The following is a 6,164-nucleotide window of genomic DNA, read 5'->3' as shown; positions in this document are numbered from 1 at the left end:
AGAAAAATAAAAGAAGAGAATAACTTAGAACTTAAAACTAATTTCTTACTAACATTTCAACTTATAATATCAACACCATTCTTAGAAACCAACTTTAACAACTATAACTACTTTATTTGCATATAAACAAAAATCTGAAAAAGGAAAAAAAATAGAAAAATAAAAGAAAACAAAACAAGAATTCATACCTTTGTTGGAAGAGAATGGTAAAGAAGATGAAGGTGAAGATAGAAAAGAAGATTTGATGGGGATTGTTTGGGAGAAATTGGTGAAGAAAAAATGGTGGAAGAAAAGTTTGGAGAAGAGAAGGGTTTTGAAGAGGGGAAATTGGGTTAGAGAGAGAAGTAATTTGTTGGAATGGGGGTTTTTGGGGAGAGGGGCGGTCAGATAAGGGGTATTTAGGGGGGTAGGATAGTAATTTTAATTAACAAATTAAAACAAAAACAAAAACAAAAAAAATAAAAAAAAAACAAAAAATTTCATTGGACTAGCGCGGTCAAATGCGCGGCCGCGCTAGTCAGGTGCGCGTCCAAGACAGAGAGCAACCCAAAGTAGCGCGGTCAAATGCGCGGTCAGGTGCGCGGCCGCGCACCTGAGCGATTTCTGATTTTTTTTTTTCAAATTAAAAGCATCAGCCCTCGTTCACCTGTATTTATTAGTACACAATAAACATCATAATCAAAAATACCATGATCGTTGGGTTGCCTCCCAACCAGCGCCTTATTTTACGTCGCGGCACGACGCCATATTGCATTATACATCAATTAAATCTACTGAGGTTTTGTGACGTTGAATGTCACCACCCCAATAATGTTTAATTCGTTGCCCATTTACCAAGAAAGTACCACTTGAATTTGTGTCTCGTAATTCAACTGTTCCATGAGGAGTCACGTTTACTACAACGAAAGGGTCTGCCCAACGAGACTTAAGCTTTCCTGGAAAAAGCTTTAAACTTGAATTAAACAGAAGAACTTCTTGACCCGACACAAACTCACGATGTTGGATGTGCTTATCATGCCATCTCTTGGTTCTTTCTTTATATAACTTGGCATTTTCATAAGCATGCAACCGAAACTCATCAAGTTCATTGAGTTGTAGCAGTCTTTTTTCACCGGCTAAGTCCATATCCATATTTAGCTTTTTGATTGCCCAATAAGCTTAGTGTTCTAGCTCAACAGGCAAATGACATGCCTTTCCATAAACCAACCTGTATGGAGAAGTACCTATTGGAGTCTTGTATGCAGTTCGGTAAGCCCACAATGCATCTTCTAACCTACCGGACCAGTCCTTCCTATTTGCGCTCACAGTTTTCTCCAAAATCTGTTTTACTTCCCTATTTGACACTTCAACTTGACCACTCGTTTGAGGGTGATATGCAGTAGCAACCTTGTATCTCACACCATATTTTGCTAGGATATTTTTCAACAATTTGTTGCAAAAGTGCGTTCCTCCATCACTTATCAACCCTCTTGGAGTTCCAAAGCGTGTGAAAATGTGCTTCTTTACGAAACTTACCACTACCTTCACATCATTAGTGGGAAGAGCAATGGCCTCAACCCACTTAGACACATAATCAACTGCAACCAAAATATATCTATGCCTATTAGAATATGGAAATGGTCCCATGAAATTTATTCCCCAGATATCAAAGAGTTCTACTGCCAAAATATTTTGTAAAGGCATCTCGTGCTTCTTCGTGATCGTTCCTGTTCTTTGGCACCTGTCATAATTTTTAACAAAAGCATGTGCATCTTTAAATAATTTTGGCCAGTAAAAACCTGATTTTAAAACCTTTTGTGCAGTTCTGTCTCCCCCATGATGACCTCCATAAAGAGAAGAATGACAGTCATGCAATATTGCATTCATCTCCTCCTCAGGGACACACCTTCTTACCAATTGATCTACGCATTGCTTATATAGAAAAGGCTCGTCCCACATGTAGAATCTCACATCATGTAAGAACCTTCTTCTATGGTCAGCTGTGAATTCTGGTGGAGTCACCCCACTTGCAATGAAATTCACATAATCAGCATACCACGGGGTTTCATCCGAAGTGATAGCTAGCAAATGTTCGTCAGGGAATGTTTCTTTGATTGATTCTCCTTCAGTGACATGGCCTCTATTTTCCAGCCTGGATAAATGATCTGCAACCTGATTCTCTATTCCCTTTCGATCTCGAATCTCCAAATCAAATTCCTGCAAAAGAAGAACCCATCGAATTAACCTTGGCTTGGCATCTTTCTTTGCAAATAAATACCTTATAGCGGAGTGATCTGTGTAAACTATGACTTTTGTCCCCACTAGATATGATCTAAACTTATCAAATGCCCATACTACTGCGAGCAACTCTTTTTCAGTAACAGTGTAATTCATTTGAGATGAATTAAGAGTTCTACTCGCATAGTGAATGGAACAAAATATTTTCTCCTTCCGCTGCCCCAAAACAGCTCCAATGGCTATATCACTTGCATCACACATCAATTCAAATGGAAGTTTCCAATCTGGAGAAATGATAATCGGTGCAGTAACTAATCTTCGTTTCAGCTCATCAAATGCTTTCAGACAAGCATCATCAAACTTGAAAGATGTATCTTTCTCAAGAAGCCTGCACAAAGGAGATGAGATTTTTGAAAACTCCTTGATGAAACGACGGTAAAAGCCCGCATGGCCTAAGAAACTGCGAATGCCTCTAACTGATGTTGGTGGAGGTAATTTTTCAATTGCTTCCACCTTTGCTTTATCCACCTGCAATCCATTCTTAGACACTTTATGCCCTAAGACTATGCCTTCACGTACCATGAAATGGCATTTTTCCCAATTTAATACCAAATTTGTTTCTTCACACCTAGCAAGGACCTTATCAAGATTCATTAAACATTCATCAAAAGAACATCCAAATACAGAAAAATCATCCATAAATACTTCCACAAATCTTTCAACCATATCAGTGAAAATAGCCATCATACACCTTTGAAAAGTCGCAGGTGCATTGCAAAGACCAAATGGCATTCTTTTAAATGCATATGTCCCATAGGGGCATGTAAATGTGGTCTTTTCTTGGTCTTCTGGGGCTATAACAATTTGATTATATCCCGAGTAACCATCCAAAAAATAGTAGTATTCCTGCCCGGCTAATCTATCAAGCATTTGGTCAATGAAGGGAAGGGGAAAATGGTCTTTCCGGGTGACATTATTCAATTTTCTATAATTTATGCAAATCCTCCACCCAGTAACAGTTCTAATGGGAATCAAATCATTATTTTCATTTGTTACTACGGTCATTCCTCCTTTCTTTGGAACACATTGGACTGGACTTACCCATTTGCTATCAGATATTAGAAATACGATACCTGCATCAAGCCATTTAATCACTTCTTTTCTTACCACCTCTTTCATGTTCGGATTTAGGCGGCATTGTTGTTCTATGCTTGGCTTGTGCTCTTCCTCCATGAGAATTTTATGCATGCAAAAAGCTGGACTAATACCTCTTATGTCGTACATTGTCCATCCAATTGCTCTTTTATGCTCACGTAGTACTCTTAACAATTTCTCCTCCCGCAATTCAGACAAGTCAGCCGAAATAATAACAGGTAACATTTCAGAACTACCCAAATAAGCATAATGAAGATGAGAAGGTAAAAGCTTTAATTCCAATTTGGGAGCTTCTTCAACCGAGGGCTTCAGAGGAGGACCATCTGTCCTGTTCAACGGTTCAAAGGGATTAAAACCTTTTATATATTCACATGTTGCATCCAAATTATGTTTCATCTCCTCAACCTCATCATTAATCTCTAAACTTTCAAATAACACAATTGCTTTTTCTAAAGAATCCTGCAAATATACACTTGAGGTAACAAGTTGTTCATCAATCTCCATGACAGATATCATAGACAATTCTTCATACTGCCGAGGAAGTTGAATTGCTTTATATACATTAAAAACAGCTTCCACGTTGTCAACTTTCATGATCATTTTTCCTTCTCTTACTTTAATTATAGCATCACCTGTAGCCAAGAGAGGTCTTCCCAATATAATAGGAACTTTTTCATCGGCCTGAAAATCCAAGATAATGAAATCAGCTGGGAAAATAAATTTCCCAATTTTCAGTAGCACATCTTCTATCACCCCTTCCGGGTAAGCTATGGACCTGTCTGCTAGTTGCAACATCACTGTGGTGGGTTTTGGAGCTCCCAAACCCAATTGTTTATACAAAGACAATGGCATCAAATTTATGCTTGCTCCCAAATCACAAAGTGCATGGCCTACATCAACATTGCCTATTCTTACAGGGATAGTAAAGCTGCCAGGGTCCTTAAGCTTTTGAGGAAGCTTATTTTGGACCCTTGAAGTGCACTCTTCAGTAAGTGCAACTGTTTCAAATTCAGTCAGTCTCCTCTTGTTAGCCACAATGTCTTTTATGTATTTTACATATTTTGGAATATCATGACTCACATCTACCAACGGAATATTCAATTGAATCTGACTCAACATAGAGAGAAATTTGTTGAACATGAGATCGTCATTTTTTCTCTGCAACCTTTGTGGAAATGGTGGTGGTGGCCTTGAAATGTTTACAGGTGCTGGAATTGTATCATCTTTCTTTTCCTCTTGTGTTGCTTTGGGAATCAATTCACCTTCAGGTATTTGCTTGTTCTTTTTCTTTGATGAAACTTCTTCTAACTCCCTTCCTGTTCTAAGTGTAATTGCACTCACTTGAGGATTTTTCTCTGTATCACCAGGAAGTGCCCCTGCAGGTCTAGTATTTTGATTTGTAGCCAGTTGTCCCATTTGCCTTTCAATATTTCTGAAGTCCGTTCTGAGTTGCTGATTGTCTTGCAACAATTTTTTTAATAAATCATTTGTACTTTCTTCTGCCTGTTGTGGTGGCCTTTGAGGTTGATTAAAATTTCCTTGGGGTCTATATTGATTCTGATTTGATTGATTTCCACCCCAAGAGAAATTAGGATGATTCCTCCAATTTGCATTGTAAGTGTTCCCATACTGTGCCTGTTGGTTCATCGGCCCTCTGCTTTGTTTCCCCACATAATAAATAGATTCAGGATTCGTTGGGCACATATCACTTGTGTGATTATCTCCACACAGTTCATAACAAACTGACATTTGTTGAACCTGCTGCATTGGTTGTGATGTTCCCATTGTCATTCTGGTCATTTGATTTGCCAATTTTGCTAAATCTGCTCTCATGGCGGAAATGTCATCCAGTTCAAGTAACCCTGCTTTCTGTTTCATTGCTCTCCTAGGTTCTTCTTCACCTTGCCAATTATGATCATTAGCAGTAAAGTTATTTAGCAGAAGTTGTATTTCACTGTATGGTTTTTCCATGCAACTACCTCCACAAGCTGAATCAAGATTCATTTTGGAAGTTTCGTCTAATCCATCAACAAAAGTATGGCCCAGTACTTCATCAGTTTGACAATGATGAGGACAATCCCAAAGTAGTTTCTTGTATCTTTCCCAAGCTTGGCGAAGAGTTTCACCATCCCGTTGTTGAAACCCAAGAATCTGACTCCGCAAAAACTTTGTCTTTTTGGTGGGGAAATTGATTAGGAATTTCTTTGCTAAATCATCCCAATTGTGGATTGAATTAGCTGGCTCTTTTTGCAACCATTCTCTAGCATCCCCCAATAATGAAAAGGGAAATAAGGTCAGCCTGACATAATCCTTGGAAACATTTGGATAATTGTAAGTATCCGTTATTTCCAAAAAAATTTGAATGTGTCTTTGTGGGTCTTCATGAGATAGACCAACATATTACCCAGTGGACTGTATCAGCTGCACCATGTACTGTTTAAGCTCAAAGTGACCGGTGATTTCAGGCTTCACAATGGCCTGAGTCATATTAGCAAGGTTTGGCCTTGCTGCTTCTATCATCGCATGTTCTTGATTACCTGCCATCACTGTTGGCTATGGTTGAACTTGAATGTCCAACTCTCTTTATGTTTTGTTTCTAGCTTCCCACTCTTTCATTATTCTATGAATTGTTCGTTCAATTTAAGGACCAAAAGGGAAGAGAGTGTTTGTGCTTCTACTCCTCCGCATTCAAGAGAAGAGCCTGCGCAACACAAACAAAGTAGATGGAAAATTTAGGTTTTTATTAACAGCTAATAACATCTTAAAACAGTCAAGTAGCTAATTTCAAATTC

The sequence above is a fragment of the Nicotiana tabacum genome, chromosome 11 (assembly GCF_000715075.1).
Source record: "Nicotiana tabacum cultivar K326 chromosome 11, ASM71507v2, whole genome shotgun sequence".
Taxonomy (NCBI): Eukaryota; Viridiplantae; Streptophyta; class Magnoliopsida; order Solanales; family Solanaceae; genus Nicotiana; species Nicotiana tabacum.
Note: the sequence above shows the minus strand (reverse complement) of the source record.